This window comes from Manis pentadactyla, chromosome 1 (genome assembly GCF_030020395.1).
Source record: "Manis pentadactyla isolate mManPen7 chromosome 1, mManPen7.hap1, whole genome shotgun sequence".
In the NCBI taxonomy this organism is placed as follows: Eukaryota; Metazoa; Chordata; class Mammalia; order Pholidota; family Manidae; genus Manis; species Manis pentadactyla.
Window position 1 is genome coordinate 196,369,870 of NC_080019.1, and position 23,343 is coordinate 196,393,212.

The 23,343-nt window shown below is 51.9% G+C and overlaps 1 protein-coding gene across 3 annotated transcripts in view; it reads left to right on the top strand.

The window, feature by feature from the left end:
- ADARB1 (adenosine deaminase RNA specific B1) overlaps positions 1–23,343 on the top strand; it is a 161,311-nt gene that overhangs the window by 61,187 nt on the left and 76,781 nt on the right. The gene's annotated exons all lie outside the window — the stretch shown is intronic.

Sequence of the window (23,343 nt, forward strand, 5' to 3'; positions counted from 1 at the left end):
TCAGGCCCTGTACACCCTGGCCGGCCTCAGATCTCTTCCTCCAGGCAGCTCTCCGGCAGGTGCTGTGCTGCCTCCAGTGGCTCGTGGCCCAGTGCCACATCTGGCATCAGGTCTTCATTTAAGGCCGTGCCTCTTGCTGGGTGCTAAGCTGTAAAGCCTTTTACCATAAACTATTTTCTTAGAGGTGATTAAAATAAAATTTCCATAGTACTTATTTTTTGGTGACTATTACATGACTCAGCCTCTGCTTTTGAGAGAAGTTGAGACAAATATTAAAATCCTAGTAAAGTTAGTATGATCTAAGGTTAATTTATGGCTTTGGAATGACTCACTCAAGACAGGTGAGTTTCAAACTTTCAAGGAGGGTTCTCACTGTCACAAGTGGCTGCTGGGGAGCTTCTGGAGCCTCAGGGCATGGCACGCTTATTCACTGGTTCCCTAGACACCGACAGGGCACCCTCTGGATGTGGGCGGGGCAGAGGGAGCCGGGGCAGAGCCCAGGAGGGGCCACCATCTCTAGGGAGTGGAGATGCGCCCACATCCGATGGCTGGCTTTGAGTTCATGCCTGGAAAGGCTCCCCTTGACAGTCTGTCTGTGAAGGGCAGGAATATGCAGTGACTGGTCCCAGGAGAGACCTTTAAGAGGGGCTTTGCCGGCTCCTCAGCCCCTGCTGTTTTCCTTTGGGTCATCTGGGCCATGGGCATGTGGGAAGAAGGGAACCAAGGGCACCTCACGGCCACTTGTGCAGTGGGACAGCTGACTTCTTTCGGCTCCACTGGCAGTAGGAAATCAGTTTCTCTGTCGCAAAGCTCGTGGTGAGATGAGGAGAGTACCAGAGCTGGAGTGAGTCTGAAGGAGATGCTGAGCATCCGGCAGCCAACAGGCACGTGAGGCGTTCCATGGACACAGAGCAAGCTCACACTCTGTGTTGCGTGCGTGAGATAGCAAGTATTTTTATCTCATGTGAGCATGCACTGGAGAAATGAATTATTTATAATGTTTTGCACAAATAAACTGTGCTTGAAGCACAGAAAAAATAATCAAGCCAGAAGGAAATAGCTAAGGCATATGCTGAGAAAGCAAGATTAGAAGGTTGGAAATGCTAAAATACTACATTACGTGCCGTGTGTCCTGCCGATTCCGTGTGGACAGATGTCAGCTGCAGAGCAGAAGTTCTGTATTTTCTTTCCTGACGTGAGAGCTCATTCTGGCAACACACAGTCTGAGGTATCACCCTTTTCCTTCTGGGTGGCTTGAAAGAGAAAAGGTAAATGTGGAAGTTCTTGGTTAAGACTCCGCCTGTGTTCTCTGAAGCCGCCCCATTGGCCTCCGTTGCTGGCAGAGGCTGTTGGGGGGCTGTGCTGGGCTTCACCACAGTCAATGCTCCTGCCTTGTTTTTGTTTCTTGTGTCCTGACACATGAGAACACCTCCTGTGGCAGCATCTCGGGGCTTAGATTGTCAGATTCCTGGTGTTTACCCAACTGCTCGCATTATGAGAGGGACCCAGAGATACCCGACTCTCACTTAAACTTGAAGACTTTCTGTTCGTTTCTCTTTGCCATCATGCCCCAGATGTTCCTTTATAACAGATGTTTATTGACTCCCCCTTTTTATTCTGAAATGAAATTCATAGAAGATACTTACATAATTGCAATCATACAATTTTAAAGAGCAGTGTACTGCCCAAGGGTGCCGAGGGGAGGTAAGGGTGCGTGGCGAAGCCCTGTCCTGTCTCTGTGGGCGCTCAGGCCCTGCTCCTGCCGGTGGGCTGCTGCGGTGTGCTCTGTGCATGTAGGCGGAGCTGAGTGACCTCGTTCCTGAATGCCCTGCGGCTCATGGACTCATTCTGAGAGAAGCGGGGTACACAACGCAGGCACGGTCTGGGCAGTGGAGTGTGTGGAAAGTATGGGGAAACAGTGTTGATGCATAAAACAAAGCTGGGTTCTGGGCTTGGTTGACCGTGAGCCACTGTTTCCCTGAATGTTAGTTTTTTGCTTCTGGGATGGGCATGCTTATTCCACGCAGTGCCCTCTACCCACAGAGCGCTGGGACCACCCAGCACTGGGACGGTCAGACCCTCTCTGGTGTGGTCCCCGAGGCTGACCCTGTGGCCCCTCCCCCAGAGCCGGGTCGAGAGGACTGGGGCAGCAGGCCCCAGCACAGCGTCTCCAGCAGGCAGCGCTCTAGAGGGGCTGTCAGAACGTGTCCTGTAATGCGACTCCAGCCCTGGACGGAACAGCAGGGGGTCCTAGAGAGGGTGCTGCACATGCAGGCCTTGCTCATTGGTGGCAGGGACCCCAATTTACCTGCCATACGAGTTAGGGCTCTGGAGTAAAGTCTGAATCCTTATGTATTGTGGCAGAAACTTGGCATGTTTTTCCCATAAAATGATGTACTGGCTAATGTAACCTCTTGAGCACAGATGACATGTTAGTTCACGTACATTCCCGAAGGTTACTGAATTTATCTAAGAATGAAGAGTGACCTCAGTGTGCTTCTCTGTCATTAGTCATTGTCACCAGGACTGTCTTTGTGAGTTTCGGCCTGACTCAGCAGCATCAGTCCGACAAGAGGTGTGAGCGCAAATGAAAGGTCACCTATCAGAGCAGCTCCCAGGGCAGAGAATGCCTTTCCTTCCATCTGAGGCTTTGGGGGAGCGGGGTGCCTTTCCAGCAGCCTCTGTCATTCCAGAGCTCAGTGCCACTCTCATTTGCTCCTGTGTTCAGGATCTGGAAATCAGAGGAGCAGTGTGTCCCACAGGGGATGTTCTGTATCGAGGCCTTCCATCTGCTCACACTGATGGCCCATCAAAGTTCACGTCCTACCCTGGGAGGAACAGGACAGGTGGCCCTACTCCTGCTTCCCGGAGGACCTGTGGGGAGTGAGACTGCTTTTCAAGGTGACACTCCATGTGTAGGCTTGTTTGCACAACCATCTGTCCAGCTCCATCCAGGGAGTAGAGGGCAGGCTTGTACTGAACCTGCGCAGTAAAGCATGTTGTCAGGGGCAGGAAAGTGGCTTAGTGGAAGTATTTGCTCCTGGAGTGGGAAGGCTTAGTGAGAGTAGATGCCGTTGGATGGTGTTTCATGGCAGCTTTAAAAGGCACCATCAGCCAAATTGAGGGCTAGAGATGTACACAGATGGAGGCGGGCATCCTCATGCCCTCCTGAGGAATAAAACCATTAGCCTCCTGACAGAGCCGCCAGGAGCCAGCCCAGCCTGATGCCTGCCAGGCCACCCTTGTGGTCTTGAGCTTCCAGGCTCCCCACCCAGCGATCCTGGTCCACCCCCGGGAGAGTCAGACAGTGTTCAGGGGTGTCCACTGTACTTAGAAATGTGAGCCCCTGGTCTTGCCCCTGGAAGTGTTTACAGTTGAGGCCCCCCTGACCCCCCGCCCCTCTTTGCTCCGACTTCTCCCACACTCTCAGGGCTCACTGACCAGGGCAGGCCCAGCTCATGAGGGATCTTGATTTCTGTTGGCAAGCTCCCTCCCCCTGGCCTTCTGTGGCACTGTGCCCATCACGTTCACAGCTCCACCTGCCTGCAAGGGCAGGGAATTACAGAGGTGTGGACACCAGCAGGTGGGATGCCAGCCCCACATACACTGGGAAAAGAATTTGCTACACCTGAACCTGACAGGTGGTACCTGACAGAAAGAGGCCTGGCTTAGTTTCCAGAGTCCATAATACATGAAGATTCCCACCTACATCAGGAAGGACAGGGCAGTGCAGTGGAATTACGGTCAAAAGCCTCACACATAATTTTCACAAAAGATGACATCTGAACATCCAGTAAGCCTGTGAAAGGTGCACATTCATTCGGCAAACCTTGAGAGCCTTCTAGAAGCCAGACCCCATCACCTGTGGTGGGAGGTGAGGGCACGAGTGAGTCATCATCCTTGCTGCAAAGCCCACCCCAGTGAAGGTGGAGGTTGCCGGAGAGCTCAGCCCAGAGCCCAGGGTGGTGGCCCAGGGGATGGCAGCCGTGCACCCCTGAAGCCTGGGCAGAGACCAGATGTCCACTACAGATGGCCAGGTGGACCCTCAGGTGAGGTTGGGAGCTAAGAGTGGTGTTTGCATTTTTAAGGAGTTGTAAAGCAAACAAGCAAAAATCAAGAATGCTACAGACACTGTGTGTGGCCACAGAGACTGAAATACTTGCCACCAGGCCTGTGCAGAAATGTCTGCTGCCCTGCGCTCTAAGGGCTGAGCTTGCTGTGGGGGCTTGTCCTGGTGGCTGGCTCTGCTGGCACTGATAGGCCTCAGGAAGGCTGTGCACTGGACACCACTTGCAGACCCAGAGTGACTTGGCCGCCCTGCACCCAAGGCCAGAGGGTGGGGACGCTTGTCTGTGCCTTGCTCGTCTCTGGGCTCATGAGAGACCCCACAGTATGATGGGTCCTGAGGGTGCATACACCCTAATGGGCAAAGAGGACGGCTGGCAGGCAGTTGACACAAACTCCGTGACTTCAGGGGAGAAGGCCAATGCGAATGGTCCAGAAAAAGCGGCTTCTAATGGGGCAGAAAAACTGTAAGAGACCGAAGCTAATGTGAAGCCAGGAGCACTGTGAAGTCTGGGGATGTGGGCAGAGACCAGAGAGCCTGCCTGGGGTGACAAGCCTGGTGTCTGCATGCCACAGTCCAGTAGACTGGAAAAAGAAGGGCATGTTGAGCACATGGGTCTGCTAGAAGATGAGGCGCAGGTGCAGGTGGCAGTCCAGGGGACAGAGGTGGGCAGGAGCTGAGGGCCCTGGGTAACGTCGCCACCCCCCTGCCACCTGCTCACGTTCCACAGGGGTCCTTGGTGGCCTAGGGGTTGGCTGAGTGCTGTCCTAAGAACTGGCTGCCACACCTGCTCTCCAGGATTCCTTACCTTTAGAGGTTGCAGGCCAGGGGAGCCAGGTGGAAGCATGACAGGGACTAGGGACGGCTGCCTGCAGGTAGCAGGCCACACACTGGAGCTGCCCAGGTAAGCTGGAGCCTAGTGGAGACGGGAGTAAAACTGTCCCACCCCATTGTGGGTGGGAGATGCACACTCCTTCCTGCAGGGAGGCAGCTGGCGGCACGGTACCCCCAGACTGCCCTCTGGATTCCCAGTGTCCCCACCTCTGGCTCTGGGCTCCTTTTCCATGCTCCCATGGGTGACGAGGAGCAGGTTTCAGTCTCCTGGCATGTTCTGCATAGAGGGGCTCCTCTCTTCTTCCTCAGCCCTGGGGCAGGCTTAGTCCAAGCTGAAGCATGAACGTAGTGGATGAGGGAAGCATCTGGAGTGTGCAGGTGACCACAGTCACAGTGCAGTCACCCTTAGCCATGGGGGGCCCCAGAGCTCTGGAGTTTGTGGCTCTAGGAATTCCAGTGCATAGAACCCATGGCAACATTCCAGGAATGTTGCGTCCTAGACCCGCTCTTTGATTTATACCACGAATGTGCTGAGCCCTTGAGGGCAGGTGCTGGCCTGACCTTGGGAAGGAGTTAGGACAGGAGAGGCACCTGCCCTGTGGAGGTCGGCTGGCAGCAGGGCACAGTCACACCTCTGCCGCCAGGCAGTGTTGGCCGAGAGGGACACCAGCAGGAGGCTGGGGGGTTGCAGTGTGAGTGAGGATGTGGAGGAGTCACCATGCCACTGAGGGCCAGCCCTCCCCTGGTTTCTCTTCTGCAGACCCACCCGGGGCTGCGGGCCTGGGGCGCAGGGGAGATGCAGCACCTGTGGGTGGCCACAGGGGCTGGGGAAGCTCGTAGTCAGGGAACATGAGGGAGTGAGTGATTTTGGATTATTTTCCATTCAAAAAATGGAAAACTAATTGGAGTAAAACCTGGTTTAAACAGCATCACGTTTGCAAAATGTCTAATAAAATAGTTGTATTTCCAGTTTGTACGTGTTGTGGCTTTAAGTTTCCAAAGAGCCAAAAGTGCACATTAACCATAATACGTGCCTGAATAAATGCAAATCAGATTGCCTGCACCCTGGTGGGTGCAAGATCCTAAGTATCCGTAGTTCTCAGAAGTCCATCGGTAACTTTCTTCTAGTTGTTGTGTGCTCTGATAGTTAAGCACGAAGCGCTGGATCCAGATACCTGATTGGGAAAAGAGATGCCTGTCGGGGAGCTGGGCCCCGGCCCGGTCCCCGGCCGTGCTTTCCGCGTGCGCGTGCGGTGGGGACTCGCAGGCCGGCAGCGCCCTCTCGTGGACGCCTTGTGCGGTGTTGCCGAGCCGCCGGCCGGGAGCTCCTGCCCCAATATGCAGAGAGAATCCTGGAGGGCGAGGCTCCCGGCCGCTGCCAGCTGTTCTGGTTCAACGGCCCACGGGTGACCTTTTGGAAGTGGGCCAGAGTACGGACGTGGCTTCTCCATCACCCCCCGCGTGTGCGTCTGTGCCGCTGGCAGCGGCAAGGAGACTGGGCCCGTACTAGAGGTAAAGCGCAGAGCCGTGGAGAGGAAGGGCGGGCAGCCCCTCGTCCTCTGGTGGAACTTGGGCGCCAGGGACAGGGCCTCCGTGGGCAGACAGCCTCGTGGGCTCAGGGTGGGGATGTAGCCCGTGACCACGGAGGGGCGGGCCGGTGCTGTGACAGCGCTGGGGGCAGCAGGGGCCCAGCGGGCGCTGCTGCCAGGGCAGACTGTTTCCCAGGTGGCAGGCGCAGGGCCGAGGCCGAGAGGGGCTGCGTGGAGGGAGGGCTGTGGCCGGAGGCAGGGCCTTGGGTGGGTGCGTGCGGGCTGAGGGGAGGTGCCAGCCCTGGGTTTTAGTCCAGTTTCTATCAAAGCGATGCCTTCCAAGTCAGACGTCACCTGAGTTTGAAGGGCTTTTGATGGGGAGCAGCAGCCGCAGCCCTCGCCCTACTATGCGGCCGCACTGCTGTTCATGAAGAGCTGCAGTGCTTCTATTTCCGAGTGGGTTAGCGGACGCAGCAGATGGGGACGCAGCAGACGGGGCTTCTCCAGGAGAAAGGGTCTGCTTAGGCAGACAGGCCTGGGATGGTGGTCCAGCCGGCTAGACCCCAGACCCGCTCTGCTCTGGTGTTCTGTGTGCAGTGCACGGACACCCCACGGTTGGGACATGACTGGAGGAAGTCCAGGGTGTGTGCAACTGGCTCCTGAGCAGGGTCCCAGGAGCTGCCACGTGGTACTTCTGTTTCCCGCCTAGTGACACGATGCGGTCTTGTGATCACGACTGTAGCCAGGGTGCTGGGAATGTCCTTCCCCGGCAGGCCTGTGCTCTGGACACCAGGGCAGTGGTGGTCCCTGCCTTACTTCTCACTTGCTGTTCTCTGACTTAACACATTTTAGACGTTGTTTATTGACTTTCAGTTCAGACAGAGGAGGATTTAGCTTACACTGCTCCTCCCCTTATCTTCCTGTGTCATTTAGGAGGGCTTTTGGCTGAAAGTAATGAAAACGTGATCTACAGTCTTAAACAGCTGGGGATTTATTCCTTAATTTTTTTCATAATAAGCAATGCAAAAATGGGTTTTCCTAGAGTTGGACCAGAGCACAGCTGTGTCAGGAATGTGGGTTAGTGTCTGCAGTTCTCTCAAACATCCCCTCATGGTTGCGAGGTGACTCCTGCCACTCCAGCCATCACTTCTGTGTTCAAGGCAGGAACTGGGGTGGGCGGACAGGTCAGCCCTGTCCTTTTGTCAGGGCATTCCGGAAGCCTCCAGCATATTCTCATTTGTGTCTGTTGGCTAGAACTGTGTCTCGTGGCCAGCATGGTCACCAAGAGGCCTGGGACAGTGAGTGTTTGACTCTTGTGGCTTCCCGGGGGAAGGGAGCCCACACTGGGGAAGCACGTGGGGTCAGCCAGCAGCTTGGAAGCCATACTCCTCTGTGGGTTGTCATAGGAACTGGGGGTGCTTTTCCCTGGGCCCCCGACTTCCCCTAGGTCCCCACTGTGTCAGCTCCCTACACTGCTGGTCCCCTCTCCTCACTTTCTGCTATTCAGCTTCTGTCCAGTTTGGTTTTCTGTTTTTTTGTTTTTATATTAATCAAAGTAGGAAAACTATATTTTCTGTAACTGTTCAGTCAGTTTCAAATCCATAAAAGACATTTGTAGTATCATGATTGGTAAATGGTGTTCATTACATAGCCAAGTAAAATGCATCTGATATTTCTTCTCTGCCTCCCCCATGCCATTCCTTTCATGTGTGCAGAGAAAAATATTAAATAATTTCTCTTATAGCACATGCTACTAGTTGCCATGTTTGAGTTTACTTTACGAGTGCGTCACTCTGCTTTTGTGCACTTTCATCTTTTCTGCATTTCCACCATACCTGGGGTGGCAGAGCAGGCATGCGGCTGCAGCCTGAGTTTGGGTCCTGCCCTCCACAGCATCCTTGGGTCCTTGGGCTCCTGCTCAGCCTCCTGTCCATAGTGTGGGTGACGGGAGCGGGTAGGGTTCCAGGAGCCCGTCTAGGTCGGGGAGCGGGCAGGCAGGCCCCTGTGCTTCCTTATCAAGGGGCAATATGCTTTCCTCCCCCATCTCCAGGCCTGCCCTGCATGTTCACTCCGGTTTTTGGAATATAGTCATTCGTTCTTCTTGAAATCTATGTATTTTCTATTTTATTTCAAATTGAGACTGTATGACTTTTCTGCTACACTTTGTTTTTTTTCTGGGAGTTTTGTTTTTTAAGCTGGGTTTATTGGGATGTAACTCACATACAGTGAAAGCTGCCACATGTCCTGGCAAATGTGTCGTTAGGCACCATCCCTGCAGTCCAGGCAAAGATGTCTCCTCCATCCCAGAGCCCTTCCTGCTCGCTCAGTGGTCCTGACCCACTGGCCACAGAGCTGCCTGTCTGAGGTTGACATCTGTGACATTGTTTGTGTTCCACAGAACCCAGGCCGTGTGATGAGGGGTAGACTGGCCCAGGCTTCATCTGGGTCCTTGAGGGCGCTTCAGACAGTAGGTGGTGCCGTGGGCTCGCTCCAGGATGAGGAGCGGGCCCCACAGGGAGCCCTTTCCTGTCCTCCATGCTTTTTCCTGTGTGTCCCCTTGGGAGTCCAGGTACCAGGCTCCTTTGGAAAAGCTTCTGCTCACTGGCTTTGTTTTAACCATTTTAAAGGGTCCATGAGTAATGGCATGGAATATTTAGAGCCGCTTTAGTTCAGTGAGTAATCTGCTTTGTGATTACATTTTATCAAATAATTGATAATTTAATTAATGATTGAGTCCTGGGGCGGGGGGCTTATTATATTATGGAATTGGAAGGTATAATTTTATACATCTGTTCTAATATTTTAAGAATTATTGCTTTGCTTATATTGTTTACATGTAATATAGTTTCATGGTTCCATTTCAGCTTACTATTTCAAATACATAATTATGATAAAATGCAGGGGAAAAAAAGAAAAGAAATAGCCTCTACCATACAGTTCCAAATGTGTGGTGTTAAAAAACAAAATACAGCTGAGTGAAGGTTGGGTATCTTATTGGCTGTGTTCAGTGATTCATGTATTGGGCAGCATCCAGTCTGGCCCACAGAAGGGAGCCCCTTGGAACTGTACAAAGCGAAGCTTGTTAACAGATTGTGGCAAAGTGACTCCTTCCAGGGACAGAGGGGCCCATCAGGCAGACGGCCTCCCTGTGCTGACCGGGCCCTCCCTGCCTGCCTGTCCGGAGGGCCCTTTCCTGGGGGGCGTGGCTGCCATCCGGCCTGGGTTTGGTGACGTGGGCCTTAGCATGAGCAATTCCATTTTGGGTCTGCTGTCTGTTTTTAGCAGTGGTGACAGCCAATTTAACAAGACTAAGTTAACAAAAATTGGTATATGTGTGTGTTTGATCTTTAGTGAAGACTCGCCAGTATAAAGTGAAGGAGTAATAGAAATATTTAAGTTTTAAAGTCTTTCTTCCATGAACCTGTGTCTCACACCTGCTCCTCCTTTACTGGCCATGTTGGAACACATTCCCATTTGGTCCCCTGTCACCCCGCGCCCCCCCCACCAGCTTGCTGACCTTGCAGCTGTGTGGGGACAGGATCCTATGGGGGTCAGATCTGGTTGGGCAGCTGCCAAGATCCATGATGTAATCCAGGCACTTAAAGTCTTGGCTTAAATTCTGCTCACAAGGGCACAGAATCTAGAATCTTAGAGCAGGGAGACTTCAGTGAGCGATCTCTCTGGTCCAGAGGGAGTGAGGAAGCCGCTGCAGCACCCCTAGTGTTGGCCCAGGATGGCACCAGCGCTCCTGGGGGCCTCAGGGCGGTCATCTCCCCCTCCTGCCCCAGCTGCGGCAGTATCTGGGGGATATACATAGAGGTGATCCTCCAGGGCTGGTCCCTACAGCTGAGGTCCGAGGCCCGTGCTCCCTCACTGGACTCTGATCTGGCCTTGGAGATGCTAAACACACTTCAGGATTTCTTACGCCCCTACTCCCACCCTGTGCCTTATAGCTGTTCTAAGATTCCCTTAAAATTCTTTGCTCGTGAAAATCAGTCATAGTGTCGAGAAAAAATGTTTTCTTTGCTTTTTATTACATTTTTCATGTGCATGGGTGTCTGTTCGGTGGCAGAGTCAAATGTTTATTTCTGGGAGGTCTCCCGCATTGTGGCACTCTCCCTGTCAGCGTGCTCTGGTCCTCAGACCCACAGGCTGTGGTTCTGGCTCTCCGCCCCATGGGGCAGGCTGTGGTGTCTCTGATCACTCCTTACCCTTTTCTCCTCCTTTTGGTCTTGTTTGAGCTGTCAGTCAGATCTGAACGTGTCTTTTGTACATTCCTCGTACATATGTATGTTCAAGTCATTTTTTTCATCTACATGTGTCCAGTTTTAGAGGCAATTTGGAACCACTTATAAATCGATGAACTCAGCCAGAGGTCTTCTACTCTGAGCAAAATCGTTCTGTATTCTTTGAAGAACCAACCAGTTTTACTTCATATTTCAAAGGTTCATGTTGAATCTTGTTCTTCATAATCAGTGACGGTAAGCATTGTATTTAAAGGGTGCTTCAAAAAACATGCATTTGGACAGTGGCTATCAATTGTATACCCCAGTTTAGTTTGAATATGTTCAGACCTGATCACAGTATTTCTTCAAGCTTTCTGATGATGTGTAACGAGGAGTTGGAGCTCACCCAGCATAGCCCCAGGCCGTGTGGACTGGATGGTCTGCTGCTGCCAACCACCTGGGCCGCCAAGCCACTGCCTGTGGTTGTGTCCTTTCGGTCGGTGCCTTCAGGCTGTTGGATCTAATTCTAGGGCCTTCAAGTGCCTTTTTTTTTTTTTTTGCTTTCAAATCCAACACCTACTGTACTGATTTGAAAAATGTAGATTTTTATTTTAATTCAGAAATTCTTGGTAAGGTCACCTTGAAATGGAAAAAGCTTAATTGAATTCATGATCTTAATTAAGTGGAGGAACAGGACAGGTAGAGTGAAAACTATACTTATTCTCATGTACTTTAAACCATTTTAGTATAGAAAATAGAAATGTGTTGATTTAAAGAAATATGCATATCTTCAACAGCTGGTGTTGGCAAAACTGGACAGCTACATGTAAGAGAATGAAACTGGATCATTGTCTAACCCCATACACAAAAGTAAGCTAGAAATGGATCAAAGACCTGAATGTAAGTCATGAAACCATAAAACTCTTAGAAGAAAACATAGGCAAAACTCTCTTGAATATAAACATGAGCAGCGTTTTCATGAACATATCTCCCTGGGCAAGGGAAACAAATAAAAAATGAACAAGTGGGACTATATCAAGCTGAAAAGCTTCTGTACAGCAAAGGACACCATCAGCAGAACAAAAAGGCATCCACAGTATGGGAGAATATATTTGTAAACGGCATACCCGATAAGGGGTTGACATCAAAATATATAAAGAGCTCACACACCTTCTTCCATGGGGAGTTTCACCCACTCTCGCCTCTCTGCAGGTGAGTCTGAAGCCTGAGTCCCCAACCTAGGCCTCTCTCCTGCTCTGCAGACGCAGACTCGGAGACCACCAGCATCTCCTCTTGGAGGTCCACAACTGTCTCCAGCTTGCAGCAGCAAGCTGGACTCCTGATCCCTCCCCCAACCCGCAGTCTTACCCTGTCTCGAGGCTCTGAGACCCAAAACAGGGACGTCCCTTTTCCTCTGCCAGCCCCCATCCAGGCCTCAGGAGCCCGTCTGCTGTGCCTTCAGGACAGGGGTGCAGTCTGGCTGTTCTTTCCTCTGCTGGTCCCCCTGCCTCAGCCCTCCCCCACATCTGCGCTTCACCAGCCTTGGTCTCCACCCCTGACTTACCAGTCCCACAGGGTCACATTGATCTGTTTCATCCGATGGGAATTTTGAATGTGGGACTGTATGCTCACTTTACAAGTTTTTATTATGAATATACTCTTATAAAGTGATATCTTGATGTAAAATGATTTGTCTCTTAGGTCAGGGTTATGATGGAGGTGGAGAAATTATCATTCCTCATTATAGGGAAGCGTACAGGAAATTTATGCCGGGGCAGGGTGGTGGGGAGGTCCCCGAGGAACTAGGTTTGACGGTTTGACTGGTGGCGCCCTCACCTGGGGCTGTACCTGCAGGGGGTGGAGGGGCGCCAGCCCCTGGGAGCAGCCCAGCCTCTTCCCAGATGGGGGGCTAGTCAGAGACTGGGCCCACCACAGGGCTTGGCCTCCTGGGGAAATGAAACCAAGCAAAAAGCCTAATGCAGAGGGAGGCCGTGGACATTAATGTCTCAAAGATGCCGGTGTCTGCAGCAGTGAGGGAGATGCTCCTTATTTTTACCTACCTTTTTTAGCATTATTTCCCCAGAATACTTTCCTCATGAAAGAATCCAGAATCCAGACATTTGTTTACCGTCTACCCTTTTTTAAAGTCTGTGTTTGACTTGATGGGGTGTGCTCAAGACCCTGAGGGTATTACGCTCTTTCTCCTGGATAAGAGTTCTGGAACTTCAGGCTCCATTTCCCAGTCATTTTTTTCTGGTTTGCTCCAGTTCCGAGAGCCCTGGGACCAGCCCTGGGGCTGAGGCGCTGCCTGTGCCAGTGTCTCCCCAGAGGCGCTGGAGGACGTGACAGGCACACGCGGTGCTCAGCTGGTCAGGTCACAGCTCCTGGGTGGTCATGGTGCATGACCGTTTTCGTATTTAGATGCCGTACTCTCTTTGATGAATGGCAAGGGAGTAGTTAATAAAGAAACCCATGGCAATCCTCAAACACAGTTTTTAAATACAGTAACTGACTTTGTATTATAAAATAAGTCTAAAGAGATTTTCTTGTTTCTTATTTAAAATAACTGGAGCATGTATATATATCCCTTCACAATAGTCTCCTTTGTGGGTTCTTGGTTCTCATTTCTGTAGGTTGCTTTTGAATTCCTCTGCTGGGGATACACTGCATCCAAACGTCACGGATCCCAAGCCCCAGGTTCCCCTGGGGCAGCAGGAATGCCAGCACAGACGCATGCTGTTGGTAAGGCTTTTGTCCCAGGTGGCTTGTGCTGTGACATCATAAAGCCTGCCAAGTCAGCCTGGAGAGGGGAGGATTATTTGATGTTACCCAAATGCCTTTTACAAAAATAGGGCATCTTGGATATCTCAGGCTAGGCTGTCGGGGGTACATAATGCACAGCACCAGTAGAAGAGGCACATCTCCAGCCAGACCAAGCCACAGAGCCGTGGGAGCTGCAGCCTGGCTGTGGCACTGGGCACTCCCTGTGGGAACCACTGGGGTCTGTATGGGGAGGAGATGGTGCTGGATCTGAAGTCCCAGCCAGAGCTGTGGGCCTGCCCCCACCCCACTTTTTTAGGCCTCCCTTTCTTTGTCCTGCTCCCAGGTTCTTCCCAGCCCTCCAAGGAGCCTGCTTAATGCTCTGCCCTGCCCCCGATGCCTGCCTCCTGAGCCCTGGGCCCAGCCTCTGGTTCTGTTCCAGCAGTGCTGGCCGCCTGGAGGCTTCATGGGGGTGGTCTGCAGGGCTGTCCCAGCACCTGGAGTGTCTCTGCTGAAAGCCCCATGCTTAGGTGGCTGTAACAAAGAAGTTGCCTGCTTCCCCGGGGAGCCCACTCTGCACACAGGGGCAGCCTTCGCCAGAAGCTTCTCTCCCAGCCCCAATCCCAAGGCAAGGACAGCCTTGTGAGCAACACAGACATATGGACACAAAGTATAAAATACTTACTGTCTGACCCTTGGTTCACAGGATTGAAGATAAGGTATGCTATTACCTTTAAAGGGTGCAAGATTGAATATATTTCTGGTGAAAAATGTGAATATCAGTGAACAACAAAGCAAAACAATCACTTTTTCATGTTTTCAGAAAATATTTTTTCAAAATTATCTATTAAAAGTAAGTTACAAAATATAAATTACAGTTAGTAACAAATATTTAAATCAAAATTACTTAAAGCTGAATTTTTAATTTAACACTCGGTAAATTTAGTAAAATCATATTACTAATTTTATGTAAAGTGAAACTGCTGGTAATTCCAGTGTCCAGCATTCTGCCTGCCAGTGTGGGACAGGAATGTGGACATATGCAAACTGAAGAGTAATAGGAACTGCTTATCCCCCATCCATCCTTGGTGCCCATGCGCAGGTCTGGTGAATCCTGTGCTGATTTGTGTGTGTCAGAAGACAGGTGCTGGGCGTAACCAGGCAAGGAACTTCCTGATGCAGGTTAGGGCTGTTGGGGACAGAGAGCGCATCTCACGGGTCAGCTGGTCTTGTCTTCCGCCTGAGTGCGCCTTCTCCATGCCTTCCCCATGTCTCGACCCCACCCAAGACAACGCAGTCTGCAGGGCTTTCTGAGCAGCTGCCTTTTGTCCAAGGACACGAGGTGTGGGAGCGTCTCCATGCCGGAGCAGTGTGCATCCAGAGAGAGAAGGTTGGGGCTGTGGGCTGGGCTGGGCTGGACTGGGCTGTGCGGGCCCCAAAGGCTGGATCTGGAGTGGCCGGCCCACACACCACCTGCGCACCACTGCCCAGGCCCCTGGCTGATGGGGCAGGAAAGGTGGGGACTCAGGCAGGCGAGGGCGGGCTGCACCCCAGGGAGGACGACAGCACCACATGGGTTTGGGGACTTTCTCCGGAGGTGCACGGCCCTGATGTGGGGTCCTGCTGTGTGGTGCTGTGCGGGACCCGCTGCTTTGTGCAGCTCTGTTTTGTGGTCTGTGCTTCTCCCGATGCTCTTCGTTCCTTGCTGGGGAGCACTGTCTGCTGTAAAGATGACAGAAGGCATTTCTAGGCAGGACTTGTGTTTGCTGTGGGGACCCTGGAGAGTCCCTGGCACGTCGTTCTGCCCTTCTGGTTGGTGCTGTGTCCGAGGCTGCACTGGGGCTTGACTGTCACCTGTCACCTCTGGACGGTGTGCTGGGAAGTCCTCGTGGGCTGGTGACAGCCCCACTTCTGTGGTGTGATGAATGAGCCGGCAGAGGAGGAGCCGCACCCCCACGTGTCGGCAGGAGGCTGGCCATTGTGCTGCCGCGCTGCTGCACCCAGAGAGCAGAGAGCCAGCAGGGGTGGCATCGCGGCATCGGCTGTGCTTTCTGGATGGCTTCGCTCTTCACTGGAACTTTGACCCTGGGAACCTTCTTCAGCATCCTGGGGCGTCGGTATAAAAGGAGGCGCAGGAAACGCTCTGAGAGGAAAGGTGACTGAGCTCGTATTCTAGTGTGAAGTAGCAGGCTTTAAATGCAGCCAGAAATGCTCTCTGGACAGACTGCTGTGAGTCCTTCTCGTTACTGCCTATGTATCCCATACCTCCCATTTTCCCTTTTAAAGTGCTTCTCTTTTTTCTGTTGGCCTATTATAGAATTTTAGATGGCGGCTAGCTTAAAAGGGTGGATTTTAAAAACGTGTCTGTAAATATGTGTAGATACCATTTTAGCTTCAAAGTTTAAAGTATGTTTTTAGAAAGATATTTATGAGGGCTTTGAAGTTCATGGCTTTGGGTATTAAACGGGACCTCCTCCTGAGATAAGGTGCTTTATAATGATTTATTCCTTGCTGCCACTCTTTATTAGCAACTTTTCTAACATTAAAACTACACTTCATGCTGCAGAAAGGACTCTGAAACTATTGTTAAAATATTTTCCTTGTAAAAACATGGAGAGCAAATTCCTTACATTCAACACTCATTGTAATTTCAGGCTTTAATTCAACTTGATGTTTCAAGACATTAAAATCTGTATTTTGTCTTAATACCAGATTCAAAAGTTGCCCATGGCTATCACAGTCACAGTGCACAGCTTCAGGGCGGATTGCTGCCTTAGGAGGGGAGCGAGCAGGCTGCCACCCCATTCTGTGCGCTAAGTGTGCACTTCATGCCCAGACACGCAGGGGGGAAGTGTGCCCTGCCGGGGCTCACCAGTCACCCAGTGAGCCCCTCAGGGTGTCATCTGATTACCCACCAAGTGGTGGGACCAGAACTGGGTCTCCTCCACCACAGCATCTTTGGGACCTTCTGTGGCAGGAGATATCACCCCTTCAGGAAATAAAATGAGCCAGTTTTTACTGTGGCTTCCTAAAGAAGGGAACCCCGTTCTGGAGTCCACAATCTTATGCTACTAGCACCTTGTTACATACTCAGAGACGACTGCCCGACGGAACTCCGCATCTGCACATCATGTTCCCTAGACCTTTCTGGTCCGGGGCCTGCCCTGTGCATCTGGGACGAAAGTGCCGTCCCGAAGGGACGTGGTGCGGGGCCCAGTGCCCGAGTCTCCTGCTGCCTTCACAGGCTCGCTGTAGGCTACGGCTGCGGCTGTTTTGTTTCCTCAGTTAAGTGTTGAAAAGCAAGATACCGTTAACAGAGCCATGGAGAAGTAGGACAGAGGCAGGAGCAAAACCACAAGAAATTCTAACCACATAACCTGACTTTAGAATCGCCACTATTTTTCCCCAACCCACATCACTAAACCTTTACATTGGGGAAAATACTGAGGAGTACAAGAATAATTCTGCCATCATTCATTTGGAACTTACTATGATTTAAATAGTTTGTTTTGGTCCCACTGTATGTAAACTCAAAATGTCTTCTTCATGTTTTGTAGAGACTTATTTTCATAGGAAAACCGTTCTCAAATATGTTGCTTTTTTGGACCAACATCTTGAGAAACGGAGTTACAAGATGTGCAATTAAGCCTATGTATTAAATGAGTTGTGTCCACCAGACATTCCTATTTGTGTAAGGTCACTGTGAAGATTATTAAGCAGTATAATGTTCTATATTCTTATTTATAATACACACTATATTTGAAACTAATGAAATTAAAAATTTATGCCTTTTAAAGTTATAGCCTTCCCATGAATGCCAAATTGGCAAAGTTTTACAAGATGTGGAGTATGGTCTTTTAATATTATATAGTTTCAGGATTCTCTGAGTCATGTGTTGAATTTTTCCAGAGACAGCTGAAGTGTGAACCTTCTCACATTGACTTGCTGGGCTCCACGTAGCAGCAGGTGATTCAGCTGCAGTGATTTTTTGGCACCCCTGCATCCTCTACACAGGCACTCGCTTCCACACAGCAGATAGTTGGCTGTCAACCGTGTGTACAGTCAGGTGGAGTGACTTTTCATCAGAAGTGATGGCTGAAACAGGGTGACGTGCAGTTTACATGCTGACCAGGTCCCCCTAGAGCAGGTGCTGCCAGCCCAGCACCCGAGAGGGCCCGGAGGCCGGGTCCCACTGCTGGGATGCTTAGTGCACCAGCCTTTCCCAGGCCCTGACCAGTCCAGGTGGCTACCACTGTCAACTCTTCCCACTCACAGCACTGCTGCTGAGTAAAGGCCTGGTGGAGGGGTATGAGGGATGCGAGGTGCACAGGCTTTCCTGTGCCCCCACCTCCCCGTGAACAAGCTTCTCTGGCCCCCAGTGGAGGCCTTTACCTTGAGTAGTTTGTCTCAAGTGTGGTGACCATATCAGTGCTCAGTCATTCCACATGCCATGTGATGGCCACTGCCACATGCACAGCAACTCTGAACTGTACTGTGGTTAGGCTGGGCTCCTCCACGTTCCTAGGATGGAGAAGGGAACGGGGAATGGGGACATTTTGTGGAAATGGAGACCCAGACCTATAGCGGTGTGCTACCTCTGAGTGTTCTGGGGGACAGGGCACCGGAGATTCTGTGCTGTCTGTTCATGGATTAGGAGATGCCTCTGGTTGTGGACTGATGAGGACAGCACCCAAGGGAGCAGGCAGCTCTCATGCCAGGTTTCTGCCCTGGTTTCTTCTTCAGGTGAAAGTCAGATGCAGACAGCACCTGAGAGAGTGTCTCTCTGTGACGTACAGAGCACTGTGACAGATGCAGGTATACTGTCAGATGGCATTTATCCACCCACCCATCCGTGCATCCACCTGTCCATCTACCCATCCATCTAGTCTTCCTTTCCTCCAACATCCATCCATCCACCCACCTTCACCCATCCATCTACCCACTCACCCGGCCATCTATCTACCCATCTGTCCACCTACTCATCCATCCATCCAATAAGGACCCATTAGAGCCTTAGTGTGCTGGCACCAGGGATTTGGGCATGCACAGGACAGGTGTGATGGGTGGCAATGGCAGAGGGACAGCCCCAGCTTTCAGACTTGGGTTTACTCTGGAAAGGCCATCTGAAGTATCATTTGGTGGATGAGTACGGCGGATGTGCGTGATACCTTGCTGTGCTGTGTGTATCAGGGAGGAAGGGAACTTTCTCTGTCTCTGGCAAGGATGGAAGACACCCTGTCTGCCAGGAGAGGGGCCCAAGAAAGGAGAGTTGCTGATCCCCTCTGAGCAGCAGCAGTTATGGACAGAAGGCCCAGATTTTGTAGAGCTTTTTGTGACAAATACTTGGGTGTGTTTCATTACGCTTGTGCTCATGGGTTTCCCAGCACACGTGAGGAGCCTGCTCCCTGGGAAGGAGCTCCTTCAGCTTGGGGATGTGTTTCAGGGATAGACAGTGTGACTCTAGGTTGACAGATGAAATTCTGAAGCAAACCTATAGAATTAGATTTCTGAGATTATACTTGAACTGCTGTAGAAATTGGATTAAATTTCAAAAGTACCTGTCCTTAGTGCAATTATCAGTGTTCGTTTTGAAAATATAGTTCACATTGTTATCTCATTTCCTTTCATTTCAGAAAACAAGAGTAATTTTAGAGTAAACTGGATTTTAATCAGACAGTGTTAAATAGAGCAAGCATGGACAGTGTTGCAAACATGTTCTTACACATCCATCTTGAAAGACAGAGTGTGGTTATAAAAATTATGTTATGAGGTGTTTTTCTTCTGCATAGTTGACCCTGAGGTAGCATGTTATTTTGTTGCTCTGGTATCAGGCGTCCACAGTTTCTACATTTCTAACTGTCGCTGTTGCTCTAGTGTGACACACTGAGGAGCAGGAGGTGCAGCCAAGTGGAGAGAAAGCACATGGGTATATGCGGCTCATGGGTGTGAGTCACATGTGTGTACATGGGGATGAGGGGCGGGACAGGACAAGAGGGGCGATGCCTACGTGAGGAGCAAGCCCAGGGTGCTGTGACGCAGCTGGCCCTCCTGGCTGCTCAGCGACCAGGCTGTTTTCCCTCTCTAGCAGAAGGTTCTGGAGTAACCCTGGGGTCACGCCCTCAGCCCCTCAGTCAGCAGAAGAAAGGCGAGAGAGAATACAGAGAAAGCTGTGTGGCCAGGCCTAGAAGCACCTCTGTGAGAACATGGCACCTCCCCATGGGAGCTGGGCCTGCACCTTTGTACGCCACCTCAGCCCAAGATGCACAACTGTGGGTAGTCCTTACCATCTACTGTGACTGTCCCAGGCCTGGCAGCCTGCAAGCTACGTGGGACAGGACAGCTGTGACAGAAATGCAGCTAGCGGGGTTGGGGGTGGAGGGTGCCCAGCAGGTGTGACCTGTAGTGATGCTGCAGCCCTGCAGGCTGCGCTCATACATACCGCCTGCTCCCAGGCCCTCCTGCACCTTCTCCGGGGCGCCCTTGTCTTCCCACACTGGCTCCAGCCTTGGGGTTCTCTCTCGCCCTCCAGAGCCCCATCCAAGGTGCGTGTTGGGCAGGACGCTAGGAGAGAACGGGACCATCTGAAACTTTTGCTGTGGGCCTGATAATTACATAATTAATCTTAGGTGTAACTTGTTTCCATATATTTATTTTACGTTTATAACAGTTGTGTAATAGTGGTAGTTGGATGGAGTAAGTGCCTCAGATTTGCAAAACTGTGTCAGTTTAGATTCCTCCATCCCTTGTACCAATCCCATCACTTCATGGAGGCTCATAGGGAGTTGAGGGGCCTGCCCACGGTCACAGGCAGGACTCCGTGCAGGTCCCCCCCGTCCTCTCCCCACCGCACCCCCCAGGTGCCTGAGCTGGTGCATCTCTGCCTGCGGCCCCTGCCAGCAGGTGTGTAATTCTGCCTGCGTTTTGGCTGCTTGCACTGTCTCTGTGAGGTCTGACATATGCTGAAATCTGTAGGGCATCAGTATTTTCTGTAACTTCAGAAGTGGGCTGCTCTTGCGGTCTATGGTGGCTTCAGATGAGACTCAGAGATGGGGCCCACCAGGTTCCCGAAGGTCTGCTGCCTCACCAGACCGCTTCCAGAGGCTACCGTGCTGGAGCCTTCATGTGCAATAGGATGGCTTAGAGTAAAAGCCTTTTTTCTCATTATGGAAGCAGTGTTTATTGTAGGAATTAGGAAATACAGATGCAAAATTAACTTTAAAGCCAATGTTGATAATCATTATAGCTAAATCTTTGAATATGAGCAAAGTCTTAATAATTGTCTTCCAATTCTTAGAACTAGAATTAGAGTTAGAAGTTTAGTGACAGTGGAAGGCTTCATATTTTGGTTTTGGGCAGGAACTCAGTAATGCCTGCTTCTGCCTTGGGCTCTGTACAGGGTGCCTGGGATGATGAGCACACAGAATGGGGTGACTGGACCCCCCACCCCATGCTAGCTGCCCAGGGCCCTGGCGCCCAGTGGAGGCCTGGCCTGAAGCACAGGCACCCAGCTGTCTGCAGCTCTTGCAGCCCCCAGCTCACTCCCTCCCCAGCCCCTTCTGAATCCTGGGGTTGTTTCCCCGTTGGACGGCACTGTGGAAAAGGCAAGTCAGGCCAGGACACCTGCAAGAGGTGTGGCCTTGGCCGACAGGGAGGCCGCTGGTTTGTGTTCATCATAAAGAAGGACCCCTTCCCTCACCCCAGCCAACCTGTGACTTTCACTCTCTGTTAACTGACAACTGCCACCTTTCTGTGCTCACTGGTGAATTTGGGGAAATTTTAAAAAGGAAGCTCATCAGAGCCCATTTGCACCTACTCTTCTATGAGTTTTGTTCATATTTGTCTACCAGTTTTGAACTGGGTGTTTGTCCTTATGTTACTGATTGTAGGAGACTGTTGAAAGGTTTCCTAAGGAGACCTGGCAGGCTGGTCCAGCGAGGTTCCTGAGCACCCTGGGTCAGGCTCACCTAGAAGGTGCTGCTTCCTGATGTGGGGGCCCCAGGGCCCCCAGACATGCAGGCAGACATGCAACTGTTTATCCTGTGGACTTGGCAAGAGTGAGCTAAAGAGGTCCACCTTCTCAGGGGCCATCTGCCACTGTCGCCTTTTTCATTTCCTCAGGCTCGTGGCAGAGTGGAGCATGGAGGGGTGGTGAGTGCCAGGCCCCGGCACAGAGCAGTTGCTCTCTGTGTTTTCCTGACTCGCTCAGTTCAGTGTGTTGCTTGTTTTCTCTAGCCCCCTGGTGCTGGCGGCACCGCATGTTGGCCTCTGTGGGGTGGGTGCACCTGGTCACACTGTTTTGTGAACAGTTGCCATAGCTCAGTTCTTTTTTATCTCAGCGCTCATGTAGTTAGCAACTACAGAGAAGCAGATGATTGTGTGTATTTGGAACTCTTGTTCACTTAAAATCTTTGTGGATATGGCCGTAACTCAGTACTGTTGGCTTTCATCATAACTGAGGTGCTGTTGGTCACTTGGTCACAGCCGGTGCTCTTATGCTTGGTGTGGTCTCTCCTTTTGTGTCAGCCTTCCAGCAGGAACTCTGGTTTGCTAGCCTGACTTCTGTGTGGTCACTGTGCTAAACGCAAAAGCCACAGAGATGTACACCTTGAGGGTTAGTGGTTAGAGGGCAAATGGAGACATGACTTGGAAAATATGCTTTTCCAAGATTCACATTCCTTCTCCTGGGAGTGTAAATCGCCCCGGTCTCTATGCCTGCTGAGGTCTCACTGTGGGTGCCTGGCAAGCTTACTGAGCCCAGGGTGTTAGCTGTGGCCACGCCAACTGGTGTCCAGTCAGCATCTCCTGTGTCCCATGAACCTGGAGGTCGATTCACCAGACACAGCCACACATGGCTAGGGATGTGGACAGCATGACCGGTGAGGACTGGGACGGGTGGGAGTTGGAGGTGGGACCCTGTCACCATTGGAAAACCAGGAGCGAGCCCTGTGCAGTGGCACAAGCAGGGGGCCCCTGGGCAGAGCCGCCGCACTGGCCTGCTCCTTGCGGTGGTGATGATGGTGGGCACTCCGTGCTTGCTGTGCGCAGTTCCTGGGCTTGGGGCTGACTCCCCACTGACCCCCGCCACCCAGAGGAGGGACCTCCTGACCAGGCCAGACTTAGAGCCTCTGAGAGTCTTGCCTGAGGCCCACAGCTAGGAAGTGAGACAGGTTGGCTGGGACTGTTGCCCCAGTGCCGCTCCCACTGCCAGCGGCCATCCCGCAGCCACAGGGGTGGGTTAGGCTTCTGAGCAAGGCATTTGTGACCCGTACGAAAGCAGAAAAATTGCAGCTGCTGGAAAGCGTTTCTCAGTCCTGAATTGAGCTCAGGACACACGCTTCACGTCGGTGGTGACTGATTGACAGCTGCTTCGTTTACAGATGTTTCTGGTTTAAGGGCTCAAGTGGTAAGTTAGTATTTTCTCAAGTTTAGACATGTTTCAGAGGCAGCCTGTAAGGCCGATATCCACATAGTGATACGGGTAAGAGTCAAGAGGCCGGGATTTAGTTGGGGACCTCCAGACGGGACACGTCCCACATCTGCCACACTGAGAACAGCCCCCCTGAGTGCAGTGGGCACAGAGGCCCAGCCCCAGGGCTGCCCTCTGGGAGCTCATGGCTGGTGGGTGGGGCAGGGCTGCTGGGCCAGAGAGGAGCACCCGGAGCAGATGTGCAGGAGGAGCTGGGCCTCACTGGGGCGCAACCCCAGTGTGCTCACGGCTTTCAGGCTGGTGGCCTGGGAGCACGCCGATGTGGGGCTCATGTGGTCGCCTGGGAGGGGAGGCAGCACTAGGGGCGCTCTGCCGCCCTCTCTGGGAGGCCCTGTGTGGCCGGGGTGCTGTGAGCCTGCCCAGGTATGTCCCGTTCAGTGGGGCAAGTGAGCAGAAGCATGCGGGAGATGTGGGACTCTGACCTTGGCCACCGCTGTCTCA